The following is a 14,706-nucleotide window of genomic DNA, read 5'->3' on the forward strand; positions in this document are numbered from 1 at the left end:
GGTAGGCCGTTTCCACTTAGTGAATGATAACTGATATCATCTTCATAATGAATATCATGAAAATATTGTCTTACTCATGGACTATTTATGTAAAGGCCTTGGGAAAGTCTCACTACTTTGAGCCTTGATTTCCTCATATTTAAAATGGCGCTGGCATGACCCCCTTGTAGCATCTCCATGAGACTTATGAATGATATGTGTGAACCACCAGTGTCCTTTCCAACACATGGGAAGTAATTAATAAAAAGGAGCAGCCTTTATCACAGCACCTTGGTGATTATTTTATAATCATCACTGTATCTCCCATCAATATATCTTCTGCTCTCTATGGAACTTCACACACAGATAGAAATATAATCAATATTTAATAATGGAGTTTAATAAATGCATGTTAGTTGATTAATTAATTGTCATGGAATGGAGGCAGAAAAGAAAAATCACCAGTGGAGCTTTGGGTAGAAGCATCCCTCTCTAATCCATCTCCTAACCTTCTGTCCATCCCAGGTTGACAGTCTTACCTCCTTACTGCATGATTGATTATGGACTCCCCAGTCCCAGGGCTGTCCAAAAGCAATCACAGAAATCTTGTACCCCAGAGATTGCCTCAGCTCTCAGACCCCAAAGACAAGAGAAAACCCTGAAGAGATACATTTCAATTATCATGCAAAACCATACATGACCACATTAAAATTGTACCTGCACTCAACCTCCTGAGGCTTTTACCAACTCAGGATTCATGTTTCATAAGACACCCAGGGAGAGGGAAGGGGAGTTTGTGCGCACTATCAGTACATAAGGACATCTTCTGAGATGTCATCTGCTCTTGTGCCACATTTTTAAGGGCAGGTCCAGAGGCGAGTACTCTAGGGGAGCTAGTGGTTGACATTGGCTCCCCCATTTTCGTTTCACATAGTTTCCATTTAAAAGCACTGAAATGCAGTTGGAGAACTTCCCAAGTTCCTGTTAAGGAATGATATAAGATGTTAGCCATGTGATTTGATAAAATAAGACAATAATCTTTTCTGGCTGTCACAAACAGTGACGTTCTCTAACCTGATTCACTTCTTTGACATCTAAATAGTCTTTCTCATTGAAATCTATATTGCAGTATTAAGGTTAGGTGTTTTGTTTGATAAGGTTTTCATTTTACCTTTAGGGTCCTAGAAAGGTGATCACTTCTTGGCTTTTTGGCTATGATCAAGTGTAGGGTCCTAGAAAGGTGATGTATTGTAGAAATTATTTCCTGATTTTCTGGCTTTGATAGTTTCTTCATCTTGCCATAAGAAAGAAATATGATTTTTTATTGTAAATAGACAATATAAACACCCAAGTCTATTTAAAGAGGAGTGATGCCCCAAATATGTTCGAGACAAACATCAAATATATATGATCTTTTAACTTCATATCTAGAGAACCTTCACAAAGTCTGAAACTCAGTGAACACCTTCCTGACAGCCTTAACAGTTTAAACATGAAAATTCCTCAAATAAAAGGTAATACTTCAAGACTATCCCCCCTGGCTGGGGATTCTCAGTCATGTTCCTCCTTATGGGAAAAAGGGACATAAACTTCAATTAGTATGGACATTGACAACAGTGCTGGCAGGTGACAGAGTCGATAGTCATCCCAGAGGGCATGGAAGAAAGCAGACAGCCGGCCCCTCAAGCTCACCTGGCCAGGCGTCAGAGCTTGCCTACTCTGAGCACATGCCTGGCTGATGGCCTCAGAGAGATGAAGGGAATGTGAAATTTCACGGCCTAGGGAGTGTCTACATGAAAACAGGCTAAGCTAAATCCAGCCCATAAATTTGCATCAGCATCATTTACTGTTCTGACTGGGAAAATCCAAACCAAAGGTGGAGGTGGAAAGGGATGAGGAGGAACCCCAAACTTCTGATCCAAAAGGTTGGAATCAAGGCCTGGTTAATAAATCAGGATGAGTCTTGGAGGATCCCAGAGGCCAAGACTCTATGCCTTGGAAGCTGGGAGCTAAGTGGATCCCAGATCTGGACCCAGTCACCTGGTGCCTTCGCCAATATGACATGGGAGGGAAACTGGCGCAATCACCACAGTTCATGGGTCAGGTGGCTTGTGTGTGTGTGTGTGTGTGTGTGAGGGATGTAGTGCTGGTTCTCTCTTGTTCTTAAAGGGGCGGCACCATCTGGGCAGGAAAGCACTCTTACTGATGCCACTGGGAGTGCTGGCTTGCTCTTAATTCCCAAAGCAGATGCATTTTCTTTCTTCTTTCCAGGTGGCTGCCTCCAAGCAAACTGTTCTGTTGGGGCTCAGTTTCCATCACCAAAACCACACTGAAAGACCACTACCATAACAGAGGCATATCATGCTGATTGGAAAATCCAAGATGACCAAGCTAATGCAGAGTGAAGTCAGGCAGAAATACCCAGGGGCATAGGACTTGGTGAGGTCTCTAGGGAAAATGGCGGCTTCACTAGCTTCCCCCAAAGTGACCAGGCCCAGAGAAAGTATCTCAACCTAATACCTTCTCAAGGTGTGGAGAGAAACCAGAGGGCCAATCTAGTCACTTTCAATGGGGTTAAGGGTGGTGCTATTATTAGCGCCATGGATTTTCCTGGAATACCTCCTTCTGCTATATGTAAATGACCACCGTGTGACCTAGAAGGTTTCTCAGGGAGTATGACTGGTTAGAAAGGAGGACTCTTAAAGTTTCATCAGGGATACTTCCATCAATCCCTAAAAGCATTAGAGATATCTGTCCAACAGCCAGTAACAACGCCTTAGAACCAAAGCACCTTTTCTCTGGACAAAATTGGGCAAACTCACAAATTCTTCAGCACTGTCTCTCTTATGCCTTAGAATCTATTAAATTTTCCCCATTCTGACTTTTTGATAACAGAACAATTATTCCGATGTATCGTGCCATTAAGAATGTTACAGTCTTGTTTTGTTGTTCTAATCATCTTGACCTTCTCATGACAGACTTCCCAGCCCTGTTGGCAGCATGAGGAAAAACATCTCCTCCATAAAGTGCCTTCTACCGCCATTGGCCGTCCTCACTGAGTGTACATTTCTACTTGTTTCTGCTTCGGAGGTGAACTTCACACCTCACACAGAAATCTGCAAGCCCCAGAAGCATCTTTGAAAGCGCCGTCTATGCAAATTTCTTCATGAAGCGATTTCTGCAGTTAAAACGGTGTCACAGTGCACTGACAAGTAAGTCATTACTGTGCTGTGGTGGCCGACGTTATTTTCACTGCATCAGAAGGTTGTGCCGTGACTCACCTTTCTTAGGATCATTAATACTGTCACCCTTTTACTTTCTGCCTACTTGTGATGCTATCACCTGTTTTTCATTTAAATTATCAGATTGAGGCACCTGGGTGGCTCAGTAGGTTAAGCTTTCGACTTCAGCTTAGGTCATGATCTCATGGTCCATGAGTTTGAGTCCTGCATCATGCTTTGTGCTGACAGCTCAGAGTCTGGAGTCAGCTTTGGATTCTGTGTCTCCCTCTCTCTCTCTGCCCCTTCCTCACTCATTCTCTCTCTCTGTGCCTCAAAAAACAAACAAAAAAAAAAAACATTAGAAAAGATTAAAATAGGCAGGGATTAATTCTGAAATACCAGAACAAACAGAATGCCCTGTCTACCATTACACAGAGATTGACCAGAGCCCCACTGGGGAACACATGGGGCCCACATATATGTGAAGCCATGATTCATCAATCCATTCAGTTGGTACTTGGGGTATGTCTGTAAGAAACTCTGAAAGCAGGAATGTCCCAGAGGCACCATGACAGAGATGCACATACTTTTCAGAACTGATTCTTCTAGACAGAATTGCTATCCTCCACTTTACTCTAAACATGAATTTGCCTTAAAATCAGCCCAAGGAGGATTTCTGGGATATGCATGTTTCCTACACCCTTGATCTTGGGGGAAAAGAAACTAAGCACTTGGAGGTCAAAATAAAATAACCTTGTTCTACAAGATAATAATAGTGCTCTGCATAATCCCGACTACACATAAAGGCTAAATGGGAGGCGTCATCCAGTCTTAAAGCCAATGGAGACTGTTCACAGAATTCCAAATTTAGGACAATTTCTTCATCAGGTTCCATTAGCATTGAACTGGGTGTTCCGCGGCAGGTCTGTACCATAAGACAGTACGGAAGAGCTGAGGTGATGTCGTGCTTTCCCTGAACAAACTCACTCCTGGGGAAGAAAAAGACAGACCCAAGTCCAGCATGCCTAGTATGCCCCAAACTGACCAGTCAGAGAAGCCACTCATCTCTAGCAAAGTCCTATCATGGGTACGCTCCCTGGGCTCCATTCATAGGAAGTGAACGCCAGGAGGCAGAAGCAGTCTGTCCCTGACAAGCTAGATATATGGATACACAATTCAACCAATGTTCTTTTAGACCCCTGAACTTTAACACGTTGGCAAACTATAGATTCCCACTGTATTAGAAAAATTAAAGGAGGGATTGCCATATCGCATGTCATGTGACATAACAAAGGCTGAAATAATGAGGGAATTATATGAAAAACGTCATTTAGATAAAATATGGGTTGAGAGTAGTCAAAAGAAGGGATGGCATGTCCTAATTAAAATCTAAAAGTGTACATTCTGGGGCCAGAACAGAGTGATAGTTTTGTCTGTAAAGAGTATATGGAAGTATAAAAAGACTGGCAAATATATTTGAAGGAAAACACCAACCTTGGCCTCATGTGGGGGAGAATCTGGGCACGTATGACCATCTTGAAAACAGCTCAGGTAGACCTGTCTTTGAGAGACTGAGGCAGCAGTCTGGTCGTGTATGAGAGCTGATGGCCCGAAAAGGTCTCACCTTGTTTTGCTGGCAGCAGTTGGCTTTCCCTGGATGTGAGCCATCCCTTTAGCAGACTGACAGACATGGGGGACTCCTGCTTGTCTAGGGACAAACCCCACCCTTATCCATCCTTCCCATCATCAGTGACCTCAAGTGACAGTCTGTACAGGAGGAGCTTAGAGGCAACAGTCTAGATACAAAGAGATGGTTTGGGGTTCTTATATTGAAATATCTTTGGTGCCCCCTCCCCCCACATTGTCAGCTTATTTGGATTGACATTTTTTAAGTTTTTAAAAAATATTTATTTATTTTAAGAGAGAAAGAGAGAGAATCCCAACAGGTTCTGCATTGTCAGCACAGAGTCCAATGCATGAACCATGGGATCATGACTTGAACCAAAATTGGGAGATGGACGCATACTGACTGAGCCACCCAGACGACCCTGGCTTGGCATATTTTGATCGGGAGGCAGTTTCTTGATTCTCTGCAGCTAAATACCACAAGAAATAGGCTGCTAATCAGAGTTAAATGTGTCGGTTTGTTGTGACAAAGATCGCAGCCCTTGGAGGACCTTGGAGCTTCTCAGTAAGAGGAGCTTGTGAAAGGCTTTGGGTTTGCATATGTCACTTGGGACATGTAATTAAGAAACTGCATGTAATTCTTCTCTGGCTGAGTGAAGTCAGAATGCAGAAGTGATTCCGTGATTGGATCTCTCTGTGTCTTACCTAGGAGGTGAGGTGGCAGAGGCTAATGTTTGGTCATTTTCTGTGGTTTGGGAAGCATTCTTATTTTTTCATGTGCATTTTTGTGCATGTGTTCAGACATGACAGCAGAAGAATGTTGTTTTCTTTTCCTCCACCATGGTCACTCACCTTTTCTGGTGCCAGTGTTTTGTGAAATTGTTTATGTTCAGTAGGAGAGCCTCCTGTGTTCACTGATAAAAACCCACCAGTTTCAAGGTGCTTTTTTTTTTTCAATCGTTAACATTTATTCGTTTTTGAGAGAGAGAAAGAGCACGAGTGGGGGAGGGGCAGAGAGAGAGGGAGACACAGAATCTAAAGCAGCTCTAGGCTCTGAGCTGTCAGCACAGAGCCCGACGTGGGGCTCAGACTCACAAGTGGTGAGATCATGACCTGAGCCAAAGTTGGACACTTAACTGACTGAGCCACCCAGGCCCCCCTCAAGATGCTTTTTAATATCTCAAGTTTATAGTGACTATGGAAGGGCCAAAGTTTTTGCAAGCCACCCATGAGAACTCTACGTTTTGGTTTCTGAGCAACTTATTATACCATATGGCACTATATTCTCCTTCATCTCAGATAGCAACAACACCAACAATAGAAGGAGGAGGAGGAGGAGGAGGGTAAGTAATGAAAATGAGAATGGTTATTAATTCACACATTGGGAGATGCCAATGGCACCATCTCCATACACACTTTTCTCGGCTGTTCCAGAACTTCCCTTTTGCTGCCCATCAGCAAAGTCCCTTACAAGCATATAGCCAACAGTACCAGGTTCTAAAATCACGGACACTGGGAGTCAAGGTGTTAGGCTCCTGAAAGCAGTAGGGAATTAGGGAGAAAGTGGTATTTAAGGACCTCTTCCTCACTATCTTTTCTCACAAAGGAAGGGCTTCTCATCAATTTCAAGTACCCAAGAACCAGCTCTAGACATGGCACCTGGTGAACCACTGCCCACTTTCTGCAAAGTGCATGTTTACGTGAGAAATTAGGCTCTCCTCAGCCTATCCTTGCAGATTGATAGTTTCATTCTCTGAGAGGGAAAACATCTGTCTGCACAAGTAAATAAAATGGTGCCAGTTTCCAGAAGCAGCATGGTGCACAGCAGGCTGGAGGAAGTTTACAAATCATTAGATTTGTTTACTGTATAAAAATATGCAATTAATTCACACTAATTGATCTGAAAAGGAACATTAGTGAGAATTTATTTATGATGTTCAGCTTAAAACCATTTCCCAAAGGAGAAAAATGATATTTGAAATGCTCAGGAACCATGAACTAGGCACACCTATAATTTTGTATCTCGAGAGTCCAGGCACACCCTTCCATGCCTCTTACTCTGTTCGTTTTTCTCTCCTGGGGAGTCCTAGTGCTTCCCAGGCCTTCTGGATTTGGGGCAGTTGTCTGGATGTGCCTTTCGCACCACCATGAGGTGCCCCTAAAGTATCCTGGGAGTATTCCCGACAACTCGGCCCCTCCATAAATTTCACTCTACTCAACACAAGCTCAACTGCTGGTGATCGATCCCCAGTCTAACCTTTGTTGCTTTTGCATTTCTCTTTCCCAGAATGCCCAGGGGGTCCTGCCTATTCAAGATTGTCAGGTGTGTGTCCGACTGTCCTCTGACACCTCTCTAGTGGATGCGCCCCATGCTCCTGGCACACATAATGTCCATCACCTCCTTACAAGGCAATGCTCTTGGTGCTTCTTTGCTTTGCACGTACTGTTTCAGCGGTCTGGGGGGCCCTGTGCCCTTTCTCCTCACAACATCCTAATAACTCCCAAAGACCCAGGTTCAATTCCACCCGCTTTGTGAAGTCTTCCATAAGTTTCTTAGGGTCCTCAGCTTCTGCCTCATGGCAACATTAAGGGTTTCTGTGAGAGCACTGACCACATTTACTGTGATTACTTACACGCTTGTCTCTGACAAACCACATACAATCTCTCTCTGGTCAATGGGAAGGCACACAGGGTTCAAAATTTTACCTGAAATAAGTTCTGCCCAAAATTGTCTACAGCAAATATGGTGTGTATGTACCTCCTCTTGTCATAATTTGTTAAGCTCCCCCCTCTTAGACATTCCAAAATTCCAATGGTTTTCCTTTATTCTCTTTCATTTTATTTTCGTCATGTTTTTTCATTTTGTCTCAGATTACAAAGAAGCCTCATCTTTTTATTCTCTCTCTCTCACAAACTAAAATATTTTAGAAGTGAATCAGAAAACAAAAGACCTACAAATCCAAGGCGGAGCCAGCACAGCAGGTATAAAAACATCTTCAAAGTTTGAAAGGGGAATGGGAGGTTATTTATATTCTAGTGTGTCAGCTCACAGAATTTATTTCTTACCAGCAGTAATTTTGGATGAGACAGAAGCCCCATGCGAGCTGAACAGGCCAGGAAACGTTACTGAACTTTGGAAATCCATCTTCAGTATACCCATCCCACCTTTCGTCAGTCTTCACATTTAAGAAAGAGGGGGGCATACCAGATATCAGATCCCAAGTTTTTGTGAAAGATCAGAGATTGGGTTACAAAGATTAGAAGAGAAAAAAAAAAATCCAAAATCTCCTTTCCTTAAGCTGACATGTTTGTCATTTCCAAACATCTGGAAGAGGGCATCTAAACTTTGGCACCATTGAGATTGGGGCTGGATAATTCCCTGTTGTGTGGTTGTCCTGTGCATCATAGGTATTTAGTGGCATCACTGGCCACTACCGTCCAGATGCCAGTGACACCCAAATTGTGAAAATAACGTGTGCCCTGGGGCGCAAAATACCCCTGGCTGAGAATGGCTATTCTAGAACACAATTCCCAAACTCTGTGCCGCAGATCTTTTTACTCTTCAGGAACTATCAAGATTCCCAAGGCCTATCTTTAATTATTTAGTGAAACACAGTGACATTTGTCTGAAACCATGGTACCTTCTAGTCTGTGGTCGTTCACAATCTTAATATTAAATTGTTATATTACTTTTGATGTCATCCCACATTTGTGAATTTGGATTCACAGAAAAAAAAAAAAGCAAACACTGGGGCCCCTGGGAGACCCAGTCGGTTAAGCATCTGATTTTGTTTGGTTCAGGTCATGATCTTGAGGTGCGTGAATTCGAGCCCTGGGTTGAGCTCTGTGCTGACAGCTCAGAGCCTGGAGCCTGCTTGGGATTCTGCATCTCCCTGCCTCTCTTTCTTTCTCCTCTCCCCGACTTATGCTCAATCTCTGTCTCTCTCTCTCTCAAAAATTAATAAACATTTAAAAATTTAAAAATAAATAAAAATAAAAACCAAGCACTGAGTAAAAATCAATGTGGAACAGGCAGCATCCAATATAATTCCAAGGATTAAGAATTTGTTCATTGCCTGGTAGGTGCTAACTAATCAGGATTTAAAAGCTCACAAAGTTGTTTAGATTTAAGTACATAATTAGCTGAATTGTAGGCATTTCTTTTGGCCTAGGAGTCCTGATGCACAAGTAGCTGAGATGCTAAAAGGACCATGAACCAAAAGAGTTTGGAATCTCTGCGTCAGTGCAGAAAGTTTTGGCTCTTCCTAACAGAGAGCAAGTAATCATTGCATGTGCAAATTTTCTTTCAAATTATGGTTGGTATAAAACAAGAAAAACACAGTTGTTTTTATGAGAAATATTTGAGGGAGCTTAGATACAAGCAGGTACCATGATTATTTTTCCCAATGCATATGAAGACAAGTTGACAAATCTTGGAATTATGATCAAGACTGAGAACATTTTGTAGTTTGCAAAACTACTATAATTGATAATCTCTTTTATCTTCACTAAGTAATGCACACAATATTATAGAGACCTTGGCCCATAATCTCCCTTGTGCCCAAAAGAGACACTTAATATTTATCTTAGTTTTTTTTCTTTCTTTCTTCCTTTTTTTCTTCCTTCCTTCCTTCCTTCCTTCCTTCCTTCCTTCCTTCCTTCCTTCCTTCCTTCCTTCCTTCCTCTTTCTTTCTTTCTTTCTTTCTTTCTTTCTTTCTTTCTTTCTTTCTNCTTTCTTTCTTTCTCTCTTTCTCTCTTTCTCTCTTTCTCTCTTTCTCTCTTTCTCTCTTTCTCTCTTTCTCTCTTTCTCTCTTTCTCTCTTTCTTCTTTTCTTTTTTTAAGCAGGCTCCACACCCAAGGTGGGGCTTGAAGTCATGACTCTGAGATCAAGAGTTGCATGTTCTATTGGCGAACCAGTCAGACATCCTTGGTTTGAGATCCAATGAGATATTTTTATAGTATATAGAAGCAACCTTCCTTTGAAAGGGAAATAACTGAGGCATAAATTAGCAGAGTACTGTTGGCTTCAGGGAAAAGTTGGTGGAAAGAAAGTATTTGAGAAAGATGAGAAAAGAGAGAAGACCTGACAACTGAGAGGGGAAAAGTAATATCATAGATACCTGGTAAGTTAAAAAAGACGACATTTAATTGCAGTTAGAAAAGACAGTGCTGGCTCAATACAACGAGTGGTGGAATGGAAAAGAAAAGGGTGTAAGAGAGGCATGCTAGAAAATATTTGCATGCATCAAAGAAGAAATAATTAAAAAGAAGCCAAATATAGTTGGAGACTAAGTTTCCATATCCTTGCTGAGCTGAATTTGATGCAATGCTGCACTGACAGTAAGGAATCCAATGTGGAACAAGACAAATAATGCATGAAACCCAACCAACCAGCTATGATAGATCATATTTCCAAAGATGGCAGAAACATGTCTCCATTCCCATGTGCTCTTGTATAATGTTATCTTGCAACTCTTCATGCAGAGATAAAGGCAAATTCTCCTCCCTTTGAATCTAGTTAATCTCTGGTTAATTTGAACAATACAAGGTGGTATAAATAATATTCTGGGACTTCTGGGCTCAGAAATTGAATATTCCTGGAAGCGTCTGCTTTTGTATTCTAGGGGAAGCCAAACTATGTAAGACTTTGACTAATCCAAGATGGCCATACTGGGAGATGACCAACATGGTCACATGAAGACACCATGTGGGGCAGTACAGAGAGTTGGACCCACAATCCCAGCTGAGTACCCAGCCAACAGCCAGGAGTAAGCCATATAAGTGAGGCCATTTTGGAAATGGAACTTCCAGCCCTACTTTGGACACCTACCTGATGCCTTGTGGGAAGGATTTGAGTTGTCCCTGCTGATGTCCCTGGCCAAACTGCCAAATTTTGATGTTTTCAGCCACTAAGTTTCACAAGGTGCAATTTGAGGTTTTCTAACCTCAACAGACTATGTCTACAGAGATGTCTATTCAGAGTAATTGGCTCAATTCACTGGTCTCTCGCCTCTTTCACTTGATTTACTTCACGGAGCCCCAAGAGACTTTCTCCAAATCTGTCAGGGTCCTGGCAAGAAAAGAGGAGACACTCCAGAGATTTTAAACAAGGGCAATTCAATATAGGGACTTATCCATGACAGAAGAGTGAGAAGTCAAGTGAAAGGTAATCAAGGGTGATGGTAAACACGTGAGTGTGGGGGCTGATAGAGTAATGGGGACGGGGGCATTTCTGGAGCCCAGCAGCTAGAACCACATATTTATAGGGACTGCCTCATGGAAATTGGGACCATGGAAAGTGAGGCTGACCAGCAGGCACTGGAGCCACAGGAAGAAGCTTTCTTCTATCCCTCCCTCTCTTTTCTCTAAGTCCCCCTTATTTTCACTACACGGGCTCATGACTGCAGTGACTCTTTGCTGAGTTGAACCACAAATCTGAATGGCACACATCCTGTTGCCATTTGTGCAGAACTACCCATCCCTGAGAAAAGAGAAGGTCTTTTATTTGTTTATTGTGAGAGACAGAGAGAGAAAATGAGAGAGAGAAAGGGCACACGCATCAGTGGGGGAGGCGAAGAAAGAGAGGGAAAGAGAAAATACCAAGCAAGCTCTGAGCGCTGTTAGTGAGGAGCTCGACTTGGGGCCCGATCTCACAAGCCCTGAGATCATGACCTGAGCCGGAAATCAAGAGTCAGATGCTTAACAGGCTGCGCCACCCAGGCGCCCCGCGACAAGTGAAGTTCTGATACAGGTTGATAATTACATGTTAGACCTTCTCACCCTGAAGCTCAGTCCACATACAGATTCACTTGTGTTGGACATAACCGCTGGCCACCCTGCCCAGGCACGTATGAAATGCATCATAAACGTGCTGAGCTCGGCAAGCCCGAGAGACTTGCTGGGGTTGCGAGTAGAAGTGCTCTTATAAGGGAGAGCCTCACTCTGTACCATCACAGCTGAGGGGATCTAAACAATAAGGATTCTTTTTATTTTTTAAATGTAACACTATTTATTTTACTTCAGAAACATTTCAGCATTCTTAACGTACAAAAAAATAACAGAATGTTGCAAATTGAGTTTAGTACAGAAAGTTCTTGAACTTTCATTGATGCAGTGGCTCTTCGCTTTGCTGACAATGAAGAGTTCTACAGTTTGTTTCAAAACAGTTTATTTATTTATTTATTTATTTAAAAATAGTTTATTGTCAAGTTGGCTTCTATATAACACCCAATGCTCATCCCCACAAGTGCCCTCCTCCATGCCCATCTCCCCCCTTCCCCTCCCTCCCACCCCCTTCAGCCCTCAGTTTGTTCTCAGCATTCAAGAGTCTCTCATGGTTTGCCTCCCTCCCTCTCCCCCACTATTTCCCCCCTTCTTCTCCCCCACGGTCCTCTGTTAAGTTCCTCCTAATCTTCCTATACGTGCAAACATATGGTATTTGTCCTTCTCTGCCTGACTTATTCCGCTCAGCATAACACCCTCAAGGTCCATCCATGTTGCTACACATGGCCAGATTTCATTCTTTCTCATTGCCATGGAGTATTCCATCATATAGATAAAACACATCTTCTTAATCCATACGTCCGTTGATGGACACTTAGGCTCTTTCCATGAATTGGCTATTGTAGAGAGTGCTGCTGTGAACATTGGGGTACATGTGCCCCTATGCATCAGCACTCCTGTATCCCTCGGGTAAATTCCTAGCAGTGCTATTGCTGGGTCCTAGGGGAATTCTATTCAAAACAAACAGTTTAAAACTACTGCACTTAACTAAAAGAGATCCAAATACTTCTCATGCCAGCTGACCTCCTACCCCCACCTTGTCCACAGCTAAGAATGGCAGCAGAATGCTAGGTCACTATATACAGAGACAAGACAACCTGAAGCTAAACGGATGCCCACTGCCGTGTCCACAGGCCCAGCCTCACAGTGCACGCCCTGAGATACAGCCCTCCAAAAGGGGCTTCCCCCACAGCCTCAAGGCAAGGAGCATCAAGACTTTGTCTCCGTTGCTCTGTCCTTTTTACAAACTATACATATGTAAAGTTGAGAACTCAAGATTTGTAGCCAATAACCATAGAGTTAACACCACCTTACAAACTCAAAAAAGAAAATGCCAGAAACATCTTTACATGCCTTGTCACCCCAACAGCAAAGTGCACAGAGTGAGGAGAACACAGGAGCCTTTTCATTTTAAAAATGTTTGGAAATCTGTACAACTTTGGTACGGCTTCAGGGTGCTCCGGACACCCATGGCCGCTTCATGTAAACCACTGACAATTTCTAGAGCACTTTGAAGAGGCTACAACATGACCATGACCCAATTGTGTCATTAAACCTAACAAGGGCAGTAGACACGTCTCAAATAAGAGAGTGTCAATGATGGTGCTCCCTACTCTAAGGTACTCACAAGGGGACATATAAACAGGTTTGTTTTTTTTTTAATTCATCTTCCTCCTTCTCCTCCTCTTCTTCCTCCTCCTCTTCTTCATCTTCTTCTTCCACTTTTTCCCGGGTAACTTTTGCAGGACCCTTTGCACCATCAAACTTTCCTTTAGACTTATAGTCAGCAACATCCTTCTCATACTTCTTCAGTTTCGCTGCCTCGTTGTTGTAAGGCTGCTTTTCGCTGTCACTTAAGTTATTCCACATCTCACCCAGCTTCTTTGCCACATCTCCAATAGAGATACCAGGGTTTGTAGATTTGATCTTGGGGCGGAATTCCAAACAGAACAGAAAGAATCCATGCGGTGATTTTTTGGGGACATTAGGATCCTTCTTCTTCTTGCCTCCCTTAGCTGGTCCATAATCCTTCATTTCCCGATCATAGCGCACTTTATCTGCCTTTGCCATTTCATCAAATTTAGACTTCTCTTTCCCAGACATTGTCTTCCACCTCTCAGAGAACTTCTTGGAAAATTCTACAGAGTTGACAGGGACTTCTGGGTTTTTCTTCTTATGCTCCTCTCTGCACGTCTACACAAAGAAGACATAAGCAGACATCTTGCCCTTCGGCTTCTTGGGATCACCTTTAGCCATCTTGACTGTATTGTTCACTGGTCTGGGCAACGCAGGGCACAACGTGAGGCTCAGCACTCCCCAGCCTCACGTTAGCTGTCTCCATGAGAGCCGTCTCAGATAAGGATTCTTAAAACCACTCATTTATTCTTAATTTTCTCAACTTTTCCTCACTGGCTCTCTCCTCTGAAACCTCCCCAGAAACCTCATATGTCTTCTTGGATTGCCCTCTTTTAAATGCTCTTTTTTTAGGGCACCTTGGAGGCTCAGCCAGTTAAGCACCCCACTCTTAATTTCAGCTCAAGTCATGATGTCACAACTCATGAACCCAAGCCCAACAAGGGGCTCTGCACTGTCAATGCGGAGCCTGCTTGAGATTCGGTCTTTCCCTCTCTTTCTGCCTCTCTTCCACTCGCTCTATTTCTCTCTCAAAAAAAACTTGTAAAAAATATTCTTTTTCAATCAATTGAACCCCAAGAGGTAGATGTTTTCTTGACTGTGACTCCTAAGCTGTATACCCTATGTGCACCCCCAAAAAGATGACTTTACTTAATGAGCAACATCACAACACCTTGTGAGGAATTCGTCTTTTCATTTTTCCAAACTGAGTGGGCAGTGGCAGGTGGCCAACCAGAAACGAGAGATGTAAAATCTTAGCCAAGGACCCAGAATGAATGAGGAACAGGCTGGGAGCTATCTTGTAAACCTTTACTCCCTAATTGCGGCCATTAAAATGTGCCTCGCGGTTGGGTTATTGATATCTTTATGTGCCATTCTTCATAGGTAGTAATCACTTTACACAAAAATATAGGCCAGTCTTTAAGGAGAGCCTTTCAAACAATTAAATGTGCTAGTCTGATGT

At 42.8% G+C, this 14,706-nt stretch overlaps 1 pseudogene; it reads right to left on the reverse strand.

The window, feature by feature from the left end:
• Positions 1–13,232: 13,232 nt before the first annotated feature.
• On the reverse strand, positions 13,233–13,865 carry LOC120247515 (annotated as a pseudogene).
• Between the last annotated feature and the right edge of the window lie 841 nt (positions 13,866–14,706).

Source organism: Hyaena hyaena, unplaced genomic scaffold, assembly GCF_003009895.1.
Source record: "Hyaena hyaena isolate Hyena2069 unplaced genomic scaffold, ASM300989v1 scaffold_526, whole genome shotgun sequence".
In the NCBI taxonomy this organism is placed as follows: domain Eukaryota; kingdom Metazoa; phylum Chordata; class Mammalia; order Carnivora; family Hyaenidae; genus Hyaena; species Hyaena hyaena.